Here is a 16,421-nt window from a genome sequence, read left to right on the forward strand (position 1 = left end):
ATTAGAGCTAGATACCAGGGTTCCTAATGGACTTAACACCACGGAGGATTTCTACCACTTTCTGTAATTGATTTGTAAATTTCTTCATTTGTCAAACTTCACACCTATTGATGAACCTGGTGTAGTCTCTTGCTTTATGGTTATGCTGTTATAGTTCCCTGTCCTTCTCCCTCGTCCCTTCCCTGTGGCCCTTACTCCTTCCCTCGTTGTCGATTCCAGTCTATCTTTTTTCCCTTCCCTTTTTTATATATTTCTTGCACTGGGGTTCACTCAAATTGAAATGGATTAGTTTATGTTCCATCTTGAGTTTAACACATAGCACTATGGTGTTATCAGCACATTTAGAATATTTTGACATAGAGATCTACCAGACGGGGTGTTAATCAAGGAGAGTAATAGGGCTGCCATCACTTCTTGATGTCCCTTACAATTCATTTAGGATAAACAGGGTTGCCATCATTTTAAGATGTCCCTGCAGGATTGATAACAGTATTTTTTGGTCTTTAAGGTCCTTGTATTTATATTGCGATTTTGCACAGAGTATATATGTTTACAGATCTTGTCTCTTTTAACGTGTATATAGGATATAACATTTTTATGATATAACAATTAATTTTGTATGGAAAGTTTTTAAGTATTTATACTTTTATAACTAAAAATGCCTATTTTGCACAGGATGTAAAGATCTATAATTTGCACAATATAGCACTTTGCACTTTATATGAGAGACTGTTTTAGACCATAAACATGCATTTATGCAGATATAATCCTGTGTTACATTATCCATTGTGTAAATGAACTACCAAATTGATTTTTGGGCATTCAAAACAACATAGCAGCCATACTCCAGAAGATGTATAACACAAACCGTAATAGTAACTCTTCTATGTTTTTTACTATCACATGGTGTGCACTAGCAATTTAAAAAACCAGGCATGTAGGGTAATCTGTGACTGTGAACAAGGGCAACTGCCCGAAACGCGTCAGTCTCGTATGCTGCCTCTGCCTTAAGAAAATAAAAAGAACTTGCCTTGACTTTGGGACTCGTGTCGTTTTCTGGGTCTGGGGCTCCAGATTTCAGTCTTCGTGCTTTGCCTGCATATATATATATATATATATATCAGCAACAACCAGCTCTTAAGCTACATAGGGCTGGACTGTGTCATGAAAAACATCAGAGGGGGTTACCGAGAGAAGCAACTACGTATTCTTGAGTCTAGGTACATCATTGACCTGAATACAAGGGCCCTGTTCGGAATGAATAGGGAAGAGGAATTAGCCACACACATAGGGGTGTAGCCTGATATTCACTCCATCTGATTTGTATATTTACCCCTAGCCATCTAGTTGTCTCTGCTGCTGCATATGTGTATATACATTAGTTATTATTTATTTATTTGGGATTGAGGTTAATTAGGTGTTCGCACTTCACATCCTCCAGTTATCCATGGTAGCTTACTGGCACAAGTTGGAGTTCAGCTCCTTAGTGTTTGATGGTAGGTTCCATTGGGCACTAGGGGAAAATCTATTTCCTTAGTGTTGGTTGATGAGTCACCACTTGGGGGCAGATCACAGAGTATTTGTGCCCCGAATAGCTCTAGGTGGATTGGGACCGGCTGGTCCCTCCTTTCCACAATTGGAATCTGGTATTGCATTCAACAATTATGGTCTTTATTCACATTACATTTCACTTATGTACCTCTGCCTTGTTTACTTATTTATTTATTCACATTACACTATGCACATTTGGTAAAATTGGTCCTTGGGCCATTGCATTTCCTCGAATCGTGGGCACAATATCCATTGTGAGTATGGGTGGAACAGGGGCACACACACTTGATGTACCTTTTCGACATATATGAATATGTTGGGCCACTTGGCCGAGGACACCCATCATGTCATCTCTGGTTTCGTAATATAATGCTGCATTTTCGCACTTTTGATTGGGTATTTGCTCAATTGAAACCATATACGAAACTATTAGGCCACTTGGCAGAAGGTTATGTTTGGCGACTTACTGATGGTCTTAGAATGCTATTCGGGTATTTCGCACCTTTGTTTGTGTTTACAGCACTTCCAAATACCAATGTTTGCATTTGAATTGTGGTGCGCAAATACGCAAATAAGAGCCTGTAAATCTGACAGCCTCTTAGGTTGTCCTCAATCGTACATATGTATATAGCTGTATAGATGTATATAGATGTACATAGAGGATGAACTATGTATTTGAACTGCCCCTCTATCATGCATTGCAATGAATTTATTTTCGCCCGCCTTAATTTTCATCATAAAATATATTATTAACCTGAGTAATAAGGAGTGGGAGGACATCTGCTACCGAGCGCAACACTCTGCTTACCACATGGGCCTGACATCCACTTTTACCAAGCTGGTGTCGTATTGGTATTGAACACCTGAGCGACTGCATGAGATGGATCCCTCCCGCGCTGCGACCTGCTGGAGAGGCTGCGTAGAGACAGGCACACTGACACACCTGTTGTGGGACTGCACTCATGTTCAGGGATACTGGAAGATAGTTCTGGATGAGATAGATGCACACTTTGACACAGAGATTCCGCGATTCCCGGCCTATGTCCTTTTGGGACTTCCCAAAGCCATTACTTTTCCCCTTAAAGCTAAAAGAGGGAGGCTGATCGCAGTAGCACTGTGCTCTGCCGTGCAGACTATACTGGCCCTGTGGCACACAACACATGTACCCACTTTGCAGGACTGGCTGGGCAGGCTCTGGTCGGTCTTGGAAATGGTAAAAATTGTCCCTAGTGAAAGCAGGAGAGGGGGCCAAATATGCGGAATTGTGGCAGCCCTTTCTGTCATTGTTGGCCACAGAATTCAGGGAAGTGACTTGTCCCCGCTACCTAAGGCTGCTGCGGCTATCCCAGCTAGATGATGGAACTTCGATTGTGTAACAGGATGTGTGTGAGGAGTGAGGAACGGGACTTGGAATGAGGGCGGCGGGTGGGCAAGTGGGGAGGAGGGCAGGTTCCGGGACGGGGTTGGGGAGGTTTGGGGGGTTTGCTTTCTCTCTTGGTGGCAATACTTCAGCATCTTCTTCAGTTAACTTTTGATACGGCACAGAGACTCATTCTGCCTTGTAAGCTATATGATATACCTTTCTCGGATGTTTCTGACTTATATTCAGCCATTATTGCACATACCTGGTGTATTGTGTGCTTTCTGCATTGCCTGAGAGAATTTTGTTTAATAAAAAGATTTAATACTAAAATATATTATTATATGTGATGCATTGTATGTTTTCCGGGATTTGTCGTGATAATTTACTGGATTGTATCATATAACTTTATTTACAATTTGAAAAAACATTATGATCCTGGTCTTGGCGGCTATATAAATAAATATATGTATATATATGTATATATATATATATATATATATATATATATATATATATATATATATATATATATATATATATATATATATATATATATATATATATATTTACAGGAAAAGGAAATTTCATTACAAGACAGGAGGCTACATTGTGCATTAATCCTTTAATGCAGTCTCACAAGCAGCCGCTTACATCATAGAAAGAGAGAACTAGAAAGAACTAGAATGCAGTGACAACATAACAACAATATAAGGCATGAGCAACAACAGAGCTGCCTCTTTTAAATGCGGCTCACAAGCAGATAAGTTGCTCTTACTTGCTCTTTATTTACATTGTGCTAAATGCTTTTCTTGTACCTATATCAGTTCATTTTGGTTCCTTGTCATTGTTTCTAATATCTACATTGAATCTGTATTGTCTCTTGACAGGTATGACCTACATATTTACTCGATTTTATTATCATCTGTTCCCCATGGGTTAGCCTTGTCTGAATTGGGAGATTCCTACCCATCCCCAATTATTTGCCCAGTTTTTCCACCTATATATATATAAAAAAAGAGGGTCGAGATTTAGAATTTAATTAGTTTAAATAATTATATTTCAATAAAATTAAAAAAAAAACATATTATTTATTTTAATAACAGTTTAAATTCGTATAATATTTACCAATTTTTTATTATTTTATTAAATAGTTAAATAGTTATATAAATATTTTAGTAGGATTTTAATTCCCACTTACCTTCTCACCTTTTGTCCTCCACTGTGATTCCCGTCATGTCTGACATGGAATCAGACGACACCATCGTCAGTTCCCCTAATCATACTAATGACTCTTTCAAAATCTTCTTGCAAAAAGAGATGAGGTCCTGCATGTTGGACATGCTTAAGGAGGTTATGTCATCTAAGAGACCCCTTCCTTATGATCATGATGACACCCCTCCTCGTGATCCTCAACTCGCACATTCCAAGAGTAGTAAAAAATCCAAACACTGCGAAGGCACTACGGGAGGTCGAGGAACCTCTAATGACATGGGATGTCCTAGCACCTCATACTTGCTGGGAGGCCCCCGTGCCTCAAAAGATACAGGTGTCCCTCGTGACAAAAATAGGATGGGTGTCCGTGGCGGCACAATCTTGACGGGTGTCCCTAGAGACACAAATCTTAATAGTGGCCATGACGATGCAGGTACCGATTCTGATAAAGACGAAGTCTTCAACAATCCATATGATGAGTTCGTTCTTGATTTGGATGATATAGACTTTAATGATCTCGACTTTAACAACCAGTTTGAGCTTGACTCTTCCCCCTCCACAAAGGATGCTATCCACGACCCCCTGGGTGGTGAAATGTTTTCCCCCCTCAACATCTCCCACCCCAATAGTTCAAAATGGTTCCCCCAAGATCACGTCTCCAAGTTCACCAGATGTATCAGGAACTCTCTTGAGAGAGAAACTCGTAACACCCTCAGGTATGAATGCCCGAGACCCTCTATTGGAGACAAGGTCTGTCAGACCCCTAATCTCGACCCTGACCTTATACATTTTTTGTTTAAACTGGGCAAAGATCCTAGGAAGGGCCTTGAGAGAGCGCTTAAAAACTGCCAAGATCGTCTACTCGACATTCTCGGCCCCCTTACCAAGATCCCGGACTTGGCCGAAGACTCTTATGTCTCTAACTCACCTCTCAATACCAAACTGATTAGAAGCTGGAGCCAAAGGGCAATTGTCCTACTCGGTAATGCTAACTCTTAACTCAATATTGAAAGGAGGAATACCATCCTCAACAAAATAAATCCAAAACTCGGCGACCTGGCCGAAAAGGAACCTTCTCAAAACCCCAGAGGCCTCCTCTTCGGAGAGGACATGATAAAATCTATTGGGAAGTACGTTTCAACCTTTACTGCCTTGGATAAGGCCCAGAGTAACATGAGGCGTATCTTCAATAGCAGAGTTTTTGGACAGGCTGGGAGAAGGGGCCATTCTTCCGGCCGGGGATACTACCGGCCCTTCTCATCCTCGAGAGGCAGAGGAGCTTCAGGCTTCAGGTTTCTACGTTTCCAACCGCCAGTTCTACCCACAGAGAGGAAAAGGTTCCCGTAACAGAGGTTTCTCCTCCCGTGAAACTTTCAAAAGCAACCCTCCAAGTAAGCCTTTCTCTCTCTTCCTCCCCTCCAAAGGTCGGTGGAAGACTCAAACTCTTTTACCATGTCTGGAAATCTTTGACTCAAGACCCGTGGGTTCTCGAGACAGTTCAGGGTTTCAAAATAGACTTTGTAGATCTCCCCTATCAAACGTACACACACAAGCTCTGCCCCTTCGGCCCCATGGTGCTCAAATGATCTTCGAATTCTCAAATCAGAATGTAAACGTCTCGAGAGACGTTGGAGAATCTCTTTCTCACCTGACTGTAAAATCCTTTACAAAGTTGCCTTAAAAAACTATAGGAAGAAAATCATCGAACACAAAAGAGCATTCCTAGAAGAAAAAATTAACTGCTCCCAAGGTTCATCTAGGGAAATATTCGAGATAGTGAGATCTTTTACAGACCCCCTGGCACTGAAGCGCCCTCCAGTTGTATCACAGGCTCTTTGTGATAATCTCTCAGCCTTTTTTTAAAACAAAATAGCCACCATCTATGACTCTTTTCCTAGTATTACCTCAGGAAATAAGAGTCCTATTCCCGTCTCTCCCCTTTGTCCTGAATCCCTGTTTTCTGGCTTTACAGAGATTACTCTGGAACAATCTCTTGCAGAACAGTTGAAAACCAAATCTGGCTCGCCGTTGGACCCATGGCCTGCTAAACAATACAGGTCTTTAGCTCCTATTCTTAATCCCTCACTTAACAGAATCTGGAATGACTCCCTGCAGCAGGGACTCTTCCCAGACACTTGGAAACAAGCAAGCTTGGTCCCAATAATTAAGAAGGCTAATGCTGACCCGAATGAGCCTGCTAATTACAGGCCAATTTCTTTACTTCCTGCCCCGGCCAAAGTACTCGAAAGACTTGCTCAACAACAACTAGCAGGCTTTCTTGAACACTCAGGTGCCTTTCACAACACTCAGCATGGCTTTAGGCCAGGATATAGCACGGAGTCGGCCCTAATCGAGATGTCAGATGCAGTCAGATGGAGGTTGGATGAGGGATCAAGAGCGGTGTTGGTGCTGCTGGATTTGTCGGCAGCATTCAACACCGTTTCCCACCCCCTCCTCCTTGAACGCCTCCACTCGAAGGGCATCCGGGGCACGGCCTTGAGTTGGATCTCTTCTTTTTTGTCCAATCGGTCCCAGGCAGTGTTTACCCCCCCCCTTTTACCTCTGAAAGCCGCCCGCTTTGGTGGGGAGTCCCTCAGGTCTCCTCGCTGAGCCCTCTTTTGTTTAATGTTTACTTTTCTCCTCTTTTTGATATCATCTCCTTAACTGGCATAAAGGTCACTTCTTATGCTGATGATATCCAGCTTCTGTTTTCATTTGATAACATCCACCCTTCTACTTTTGACCCCTTAAAAAAATGCCTCCGTACAATTGCCCACTGGATGGACAATAATTTTCTTAGGCTGAATGCTGGTAAAACGGAGGTTCTCTTTTTCCGTCAGCCTTCTCCTCTTGACCCTAATATCTGGTGGCCCCTCGATCTAAGTGTTCCTCCCCTTCCTAAAGACTCTGTGAAGAATCTTGGAGTTAAATGGGACTCCAACCTCACTTTTCATCAGCAAGTCTATACAGTCTCTGCCGCTTGCCTAGCCAAGATTAGAATGATAAAAAAGTTCATTCATTTTCTACCCAGTAATACCAGGAAGACTGTTGTGCAGGCGTTGATTACTTCGCATCTAGACTACGCCAATGGCCTCTACACTGGACTGTCTGTAGGGCTCTGTCATCGCCTTCAGACGGTCAAGAATGCGGCGGTGCGTCTAGTTGCAGGTATTCCTCTTCGTGAGCATATTACTCCCCATCGTCGCAATCTCCACTGGCTACCCCTGCACAAAAGGGCAGAATTCAAAGCTTTGGTACTAGCTCATCGGGCCTTGCAAGGCAAAGGCTCTGCCTACCTGTCCACCTGCCTGATTCCTTATACTAATATCAGGACTTTACGCTCTTCATCAAAAAACCTCCTTACAGTCCCTAGATTCAGGAAAATCCGCTCAGGTGGGAAAACTTTCCCGGGGTTGACTGCGGCCCTTTGGAATAAACTCCCTAATGCCATTCGGTTGATCAAGGATGAGCAACCTTTCCGAAGAATCCTCAAAACTTACTTGTTCTGTTGATCGACCTCCGCCTAATTTCATCTCATCAGGCTGTATGTAGTCACAAAGGAGCGCCGGGACACCCCGTTGGGGTAGCTGTGCGCGATATCAAAACACACCAAATAAATAAATAAGCCTTTGACTTTTTCGGTGGAACATCAGGAGATTGTCATGGAGGAAATCTCCTCTATGCTCCAAAAAGGCGCTATTATTGAAGTGTCATGGTCCCTAAAGAGGTTCGTCAGTACACTCTTCTTGGTTCAAAAGAAGGAAAAAGGGTGGAGACCAGTTATAAACCTAAGAGAAGTAAACAAATACCTAGTGTACAGACACTTCAAAATGGAGGGCATTCACCTCCTCAGAGACATTCTTCTTCAGGGAGACTGGCAGGTCAAATTGGATCTAAAAGACGCCTATTTTACCATCCCTAAGGCAGAAGAACACCAGCCCTTCCTTCAATTCATCTGGACAATCACCTCTTCGTCGTCCGCCCCCTGGTGTTTCACCAAGATCATGAGATCTATCGTCTCTCTCTAGAGAGAAAGGGGAATTCGCCTAATTATCTATCTAGACGATATCCTCATTATGTCCCAATTTCACTCTCAACTCTTGGAAGATCTCAAGACTGCCATGAACCTCATAGAGAGTCTAGGTTTCATTATAAACCGGGAAAAATCCATTCTTACCTCCTCCAAATCTCTAGAGTTCCTCTGGTTCACCGTAGACACCTCAAAATGTCTCCTTCTTCTTCCCAACAAGAAGATTGCCAAGATTCGGAAAGAGATCAGGTTTGTTCTAAAACAGCAATCTCTTACTCTTTGAGAATTGGTCAGACTTTTGCGCTTACTCTCTTCCTCCATTCAAGCCGTCTTTCCGGGACCCCTCAACTATCATGCCCTCCAGAGAGTGAAAGCCAAAGCCCTCAGATCTGGTCTTTGGTACAGAGACATTGTAACCTTAGATCAACAAGCCAGGTCGGAACTCTCATGGTGGCTGGACAATTTGGATGCATGGAATGGAAGAGCCATCTTCGGCCAGACCCCGGATTTCATCTTGGAATCAGACGCCAGCCTTCACAGTTGGGGCGCCCATTCCTCGACCAAGACACGGGTGGTTTCTAGTCCCAAGTGGAGTCCTCCCACCATATAAACTTTTTAGAACGGACTGCCGGTCTTTACGTACTAATGAGTTTCAAACACTCTTCAGGGCAGATCTGTCGTCTGAAAATGGACAACATCTCTGCAGTCTCCAAGATCAACCACCTTGGCGTGACCAAATCAGCAGACCTCTCCAATTTAGCCAAGAGGCTCTGGATGTTTTGTTTAGAACACAAAATCTCCCTGAAGGCAGAATATCTCCCCGGGAAATTGAATCTTTCCGCAGATTGGAATTCAAGATTCCTTTTAGACTTCAGCGATTGGAAACTCAATGAGAACGTTTTCAAATCCCTGTTTCTTTTTTGGGGCCCGTTCGATGTGGACCTATTTGCGAGCAGATTGACCTTCCAACTGCCGAAATATTTCAGCTGTATGCCGGATCCAGGCGGTCTTGCAGTGAACACCTTTCTCCAGCCCTGGTGTCATCTTCAGCCTTAAGCCTTTCCCCTCTTTGCCATGATCCAGAGGGTTCTTCAGAAATTGAGACAAGACCAGTGCTCCCTGATCCTAATAACTCCCTTCTGGCCCTCTCAAGCGTGGTTCCCGACGACCTTGGAACTGTCGTGCCACATCCCCTTTCTAATTCCGGCAACGAAAGGCCTGCTTTCCAATGCAAACGGCAAAGATCACCACCTGATACTTTCAGGGAATTTCAACCTACTTGCTTGGAATGTGTCAGGCAATCTAACGAGTTGCCTGGACTTTCGTCATCAGCTCTCACTCTCCTCAGAGAATCCTGGGCACCAGGTACTCACTACAGGTACAATAACATGTGGAAAAAATAGTTTCGTTGGTGCATGGAGAGGAACTTGGATCCCGTGGAGGCTCCTATCGTCAATATAGTTAATTTCCTCGTTGAATTATTCGAGAATGGCCTCTCCTATAGATCCATTAATTCTTAAAGATCAGCTATCTATGCTGGGCATTCTCTCATCAACGGTAAGGCTATAGGTAAGAACGTTATTAATTGTAGAGTTTTAAAGAGTATTAGACTAAGAAGACCTCCTAGACCCAAATACCAATCCTTGTGGGATGTTAAACTTATCCTAGACCTTTTTTGCTCATGGCCTGATAATTCTCTTCTTAACAGGAAATGTCTTTCCATTAAACTTGCTACTCCTATCGTCAACATAGTTAATTTCCTCGTTGAATTATTCGAGAATGGCCTCTCCTATAGATCCATTAATTCTTAAAGATCAGCTATCTATGCTGGGCATTCTCTCATCAACGGTAAGGCTATAGGTAAGAACGTTATTATTTGTAGAGTTTTAAAGAGTATTGGACTAAGGAGACCTCCTAGACCCAAATACCAATCCTTGTGGGATGTTAAACTTATCTTAGACCTTTTTTGCTCATGGCCTGATAATTCTCTTCTTAACAGGAAATGTCTTTCCATTAAACTTGCTACTCTCTAATGTTTGATTTCTTGTCGTAGGGTATCTGATGTTAAATCTCTAGATATTTCTAATAGATGTTATGACATGTATGGTGTTAAGTTTGAAATCCTTAGGAGAACTAAAACCATGTCAGATTCTATCTTTTACCCTTGTTTCGACTATTGCAAAAAACATTTGTGTTGTTGATTGTATGAAAGAATACGATTCCAGGATGAAAGACCTTAGCGCTCATGATGCCAATCAACTTCTCGTTTCTTTTGTTAAACCTTTTAAACCAATCTCTTCCTGCTCTATCGCCAGATGGGTCAAGTTGGCTATGAGCTTCGCTGGCATTGATCTTTCTAAGTTTCAAGCCCACTCTCTCAGGAGTGCTATGGCTAGAAAGTCCTTTTGGTCTTGTGGTAAGTTAGATGATATCCTTAAAGCTGCTGATTGGTCCAGTGCCTCCACTTTTGCTCGTCATTATTGTAAACCTAATGAACATATGCACGATGTTGTTCTTCAAGGCTACCAACATGCATAATGTAGCCTCCTGTCTTGGAATTAAATTGTGATTCTCCTATTAACATGACCAGAGAATCTGGATTTCATTAAAGACACGGATGCTAACATTATCTCAACCGTCCCTCCCTTGGACGGAGTATCTATTCTTATGTTGTTGACTATTTGCATTCATATACTGTTGATTCTTGGTCTTGTTCATGTTTACAATATGCATTTTATCTTTGATGCAAAGGTTCTTTCAACCTTTTAATTTTCATTCTTCTTTTCAGATAACTCAACCTAACGGATCGCCTCCTGGACTTCTCTTTGTTTCCTTCTTCTGAATTCCCCTTTTTTCACCGCTCTCTAGTCTAAGTTGCACCTCGAACTTACCAACTCTCTCCTTTTGCTTCGTCGTATTTAAAAAAAGGCAGCTCTATTGTTGCTCATTCCTTATATTGTTGTTATGTTGTCACTGCATTCTAGTTCTTTCTTTCTATGATGTTTCATTAGTTTCATAAGCTTTTATTTGATTGCCATTTGTTTTTGCAACCATAAAAAGTACAATAGCAGTTAACATTTTTTATACATTTAAAAGACTTTTACAGAGTAAATCAGTCATGATATATAAAAGGTAAACAAAACAAAAAAGAACACATATTAACATTAACTAAAAAATGTTGATTACTCATAGTTGCGTCGATATTTAATACAGGTTTTTAAAAAGTTAGCTATGGACTTTGCAATAAAGCTTGACTCCAAGGATTGCAAGGACAGGTATGCGGGTTTACATGATCTGAGACCTGTTAATTTAAGAAGAGGCAAAATCCAGACCTTTCTAGGGAAACAATAATATTTGCAGAAAAATAAAATATGCATTGTCGATTGGGACGAAGAGTCATCACAGGGGCAGGGAATAAGTGTATGAGACCAGTCTTGAGTGTTAGGAAAAGTGACTAGCCTGAAAAAGATATTAAAACGAAACCTAGTGAGGAGATACTTTTCATAATTGTTTAAATAAAAAGTCAAATATGGTTGTATACCCAAATGGGTCTGGACAGCAATAATTTGAGAATTTGTAGGTTTTGCCAGTTCTGTTGCGCGTCGAATGGCTCTAAAGTGGCTCAGACACAGTTTTTTGAGCTCTTTCCTAGAAATGTCACCCATAGAAGGAGGGTCCAAAAAGAAACTGCTACGGTCCATATCCCGGCTAAGGTTCCTTATGTATACTAGACTGAGACATCTTGATATTCTCTAGATTATGAGATTCCCTGGGGTGATGAATACTTAACCAGTGATGTTTACAGATCAATAAACAAGTATTGCCGCGAGAACTAGGATTTGTATTGTTTGATGAAGTCCTTATGTATACTAGCCAGGATATTTTTTCCCAGGTGTCAAGGGCAGTGCAATCCAGAATTAAAGATCGTGTTAGGTGGCACTCCTCTTTAGTCTATATGATGTAAGCAGCTGCTTGTGAGACTACATTAAAGGATTATGCATAATGTTAGCTTCTGTGTCTTTAATGAAATCCAGATTCTCTGGTCATGTTAATAGGAGACTATAAATAGGGGGGTTGTACCCAGATGAAGTTACGGGGACCTGGGTTGTCAATTGAAGTATGGGAAGGGGTCCCAGTAAACATGAAAAATAATTAACAAGGAAAGTATAAACAATCAAAGAGACCAATCATAAAGACACATTGACTGTTTTATAGTGCCTTTGGGGCACTATAAAACAGTCACTGATCAATGTATGTTTAAAGTGACGTATATACATGATACTAGCACATTGTGAATAAAACAATGTGTCTTTATGATTGGTCTCTTTGATTGTTTATACTTTCCTTGTTAATTATTTTTCATGTTTACTGGGACCCCTTCCCATACTTCATGTTAATAGGAGAATCGCAATTGTAACAGTAGCCATTCTTTATCAGATGTATTTTAGGTTATGAGACCTGTGTACAGCCTAGAATCATTAAACAAAATGTAGAAATTAGTGCTGTTCTGTCTGAACTTGTGCAAGGCCTCTTCTCACTTTGACCAAGGTATCAGCCCATCTCACTACATGTTATAGACAATTATGTAATTGATAGATACCTTTATGTCCCACTTTAAAGAGCCAGCATTCAGGTAGGTTATGGAATTTCGTTTTTATTTTCAGGAAAACAGCGTAGAAAGATGAGAACAGAGTCCATGCTATTTACAAGCCTGACGCGTTTCATGCTGCCCTGAGCATTTCTTCAGAGGCTTCAGCAAACTCTGTGTGGAGCTTTCAGAGTTTTTCAATGATTTGCACCTGCTCCAGTGGTCGTTGGCGCAACCGGGGCCTGCTGGCGCTAGTAGTTCAATAAATCTTGCTGCAGTGAGCTGCTCCCAGAGTAAAATAATACTTCAAAGTTAAAACCCGAGTGGGTCTGGAAAATGTTCAAACTGCTCTGCGTTGCGAATGACATCCTGAAAAACGACCTTGCCTGCCAATTCCTGCTGTATGCCATGTGACTGCAGCTGGGACCACTTCTATGTAGTAAGGGCTCTTCCCCGACCGGGACTGGCCGGTAAATAATTTGTAATTATTCAGCAGTAAAAAAAACTCTCCGATGTTTGCAGTAGTTTTTAATACAATTTTATTATTCTTTTTACTTTAAGGGTCACATTAGTTTAAATGTTTAAAGTCCAGAAAAGAATGATAGATATGAAATGTATGTTGCTTAATGGAAATGCCCACTTGGGCTATATACGTAAACATTCAGCGGCACAAAATTAACAAAATGCAGTGTAATGGTCTATACGAGCACTTGCTCAAAATAGGCTTTAGATGATGAATTGTATGGCACTATGTCACTTTATTGAAATATTGTTCGAATCGAAATACATTTAAGATAAGATAATTTTTAATAATCAAATTGGTTGGCAAAAATGAATTTATATTGAAAATGTTGACCAAAATGCATTTCACGAGGAATGTAAAGCCGCATTTGAATTCACAACTCGTTAAAACTACGAGTCTGTTTTCCATAGCAATGCTGTTGTAGTTTCATTCACGTGACATAGCGTTGATGGGCTTTAGATATGGCAAACTTTATTTCCACTGAGGTGAACAAGCCTGGTGAACAGGCGAAACGCGTCCCAGCAGCCGACTTGTGTAATAAATTTTTGAAAAGCAGAACATGGCGTCGTTTTCCTGTGCTTTTATGTAGAGGATTGTCGAATAAATTAAGGACGTGGTCGAGTCAGTCCTTGTTTGACGACGCACTCTTCGTTCAGGTGCTGCGGTGGTTGGTGACTCGGCGATTGGAGCCATATATATATATATACATATATATATATATACATACATATATATACATATATATATATATATATATATATATATATATATATATATATATATATATATATATATTCAAACCAAGGTTGCCCATGCAGAGGATGCCGTGCACGAAAGGGTTGCGCACACAGCCACCGGTAACAGGATTGTCAGCCAGCCCCTCAGACCACACAGTGTGACTGCCAAACGCGTTTCGAGGATGTGCTCCTCTTGTCCACTGGCTCATTCCAATCATATAGCGAAAAGCGAAGTTGAGTGGAAACAGCCTTTATTAAGTACTCAGACCCGCCCCTGTGGGCGTTAACAGAACAGGGCATGCTGGTCTTTGTAGTATCGCCCATCGTTGTTAGGTCCAAAGTTCCATACAAAACCCGGTTGGGTATCGCTCTCGCATTTGGAATGTTCACAAACAATGTCTTACCCCAGTGGGCATGGGGGCTGAAAGGGCAGCTTGCAACCCTGTCTTTAGGAAACCGGCAGTTAGGCCCCCCTTCATTCCAAGCGGCGCTTGTCATGTCTTAGCGCCATGGAGCCACCAATTTGCAGCAGGACATCCTCGCGGCTAGGCCAGCCGCTAAGTAATTCAAACCAAGATTGCCCATGCAGAGGATGTCGCGCATGAAAGGGTTGCGCACACAGCCACCGGTAACAGGATTGTCAGCCAGCCCCTCAGACCACACAGCGTGACTGCCAAACGCGTTTCGAGGATGTGCTCCTCTTGTTCACTGGCTCATTCCAATCATATAGTGAAAAAGGAAGTTGAGTGGAAACAGCCTTTATTAACCACTTGGCTGCTAAGGCATTATTCTTCTGCTCATTTGTTTTCCATTGAAATCAATGGAAAGTCCATGACGAGTTACCCTTGTCATTAGCGGCGAAGAGGTTAAGTACTCAGACCCGCCCCTGTGGGCGTTAACAGAACAGGGCATGCTGCTCTTTGTAGTATCGCCCATCGTTGTTAGGTCCGAAGTTCCATGCAAAACCCGGTTGGGTATCGCTCTCGCATTTGGAATGTTCACAAACAATGTCTTACCCCAGTGGGCGTGGGGGCTGAAAGGGCAGCTTGCAACCCTGTCTTTAGGAAACCGGCAGTTAGGCCCCCTTCATTCCAAGCGGCGCTTGTCATGTCTTAGCGCCATGGAGCCACCAATTTGCAGCAGGACATCCTCGCGGCTAGGCCAGCCGCTAAGTAATTCAAACCAAGATTGCCCATGCAGAGGATGTCGCGCATGAAAGGGTCGCGCACACAGCCACCTAAAGATGGGCGATACTACAAAGACCAGCATGCCCTGTTCTGTTAACGCCCACAGGGGCGGGTCTGAGTACTTAATAAAGGCTGTTTCCACTCAACTTCGCTTTTCGCTATATGATTGGAATGAGCCAGTGAACAAGAGGAGCACATCCTCGAAACGCGTTTGGCAGTCACGCTGTGTGGTCTGAGGGGCTGGCTGACAATCCTGTTACCGGTGGCTGTGTGCGCGACCCTTTCAGAGTAATAGTCTTGAAAGACACGCAGAATATTTAGTTGTGAATGCCGAAGAGCACCAGAGTTATCTACTATTTCTGTGATTGAATGGTGGTGTGTAACAGGATGTATAGGTGTATGAGTACATATGATGAGTGAGTACATGTATGAGTGACTGTATAGGACTGTTGGTGAATGAGTGGATGTGTATGTAGATCTTGGAATTACTGAATAGGTTGGCATTTACAGGGCCCCAGAGCGAGATGATCACCACGCGAATGCCAACTTCTTAGACCCATTACCCCGTCTCAGCAGATCCTGGGGCCATTGACAGGATTTGGAGTCTTCCTCCTTGTCTCCTCCGACCGTAAGGACTCATCGGGCGCCGCCATTTTAAGCAAGCATCGGGATCATCAGAACGGTGTCATCGTCCATGGAGCAAGTTTCGAGGCATCACGGGCCTGCCTGTGGTCCGCGGTGGTTCCGGAGCCGTTTTTTTAGCATTCCCAGGGCAATATTACTATCCAGTGATCACTTTGCGTTGTCGGCCATGCAGAGCTCTAGAGGAGTACGTCCGCCATCTTGGTCGGCTCGGCCACTCCCCCAACCCATGCAGTCACTTATACACAAAGTGCGAGAATGTTACAGATATTTACATATTTAAACATTCCTCACTAACCCATGTATTCACTAGGATACACTTAATCAGTCAGTTATACAATCAATTTTACCAGAAAAATCTTATGTACTAATGTATTCTTCCATCAACCTTGAGATATACAAATATAAAACATATTTAATTTTCAGAAAAACACATTATCTGTCATTAGTGATTTCATGAGTGATGTCACTGACCATGTCATGAGTGATGTAATATGTGACGTCATCAGCAGTACATTGAGGGCGCGCAAGTTATAGTTAGTTGAACTAACTATAACGGGGGTATTTCTATGGTTTGGTATGAGTGAA

This window comes from Lissotriton vulgaris, chromosome 7 (assembly GCF_964263255.1).
Source record: "Lissotriton vulgaris chromosome 7, aLisVul1.2, whole genome shotgun sequence".
Lineage (NCBI taxonomy): Eukaryota > Metazoa > Chordata > Amphibia > Caudata > Salamandridae > Lissotriton > Lissotriton vulgaris.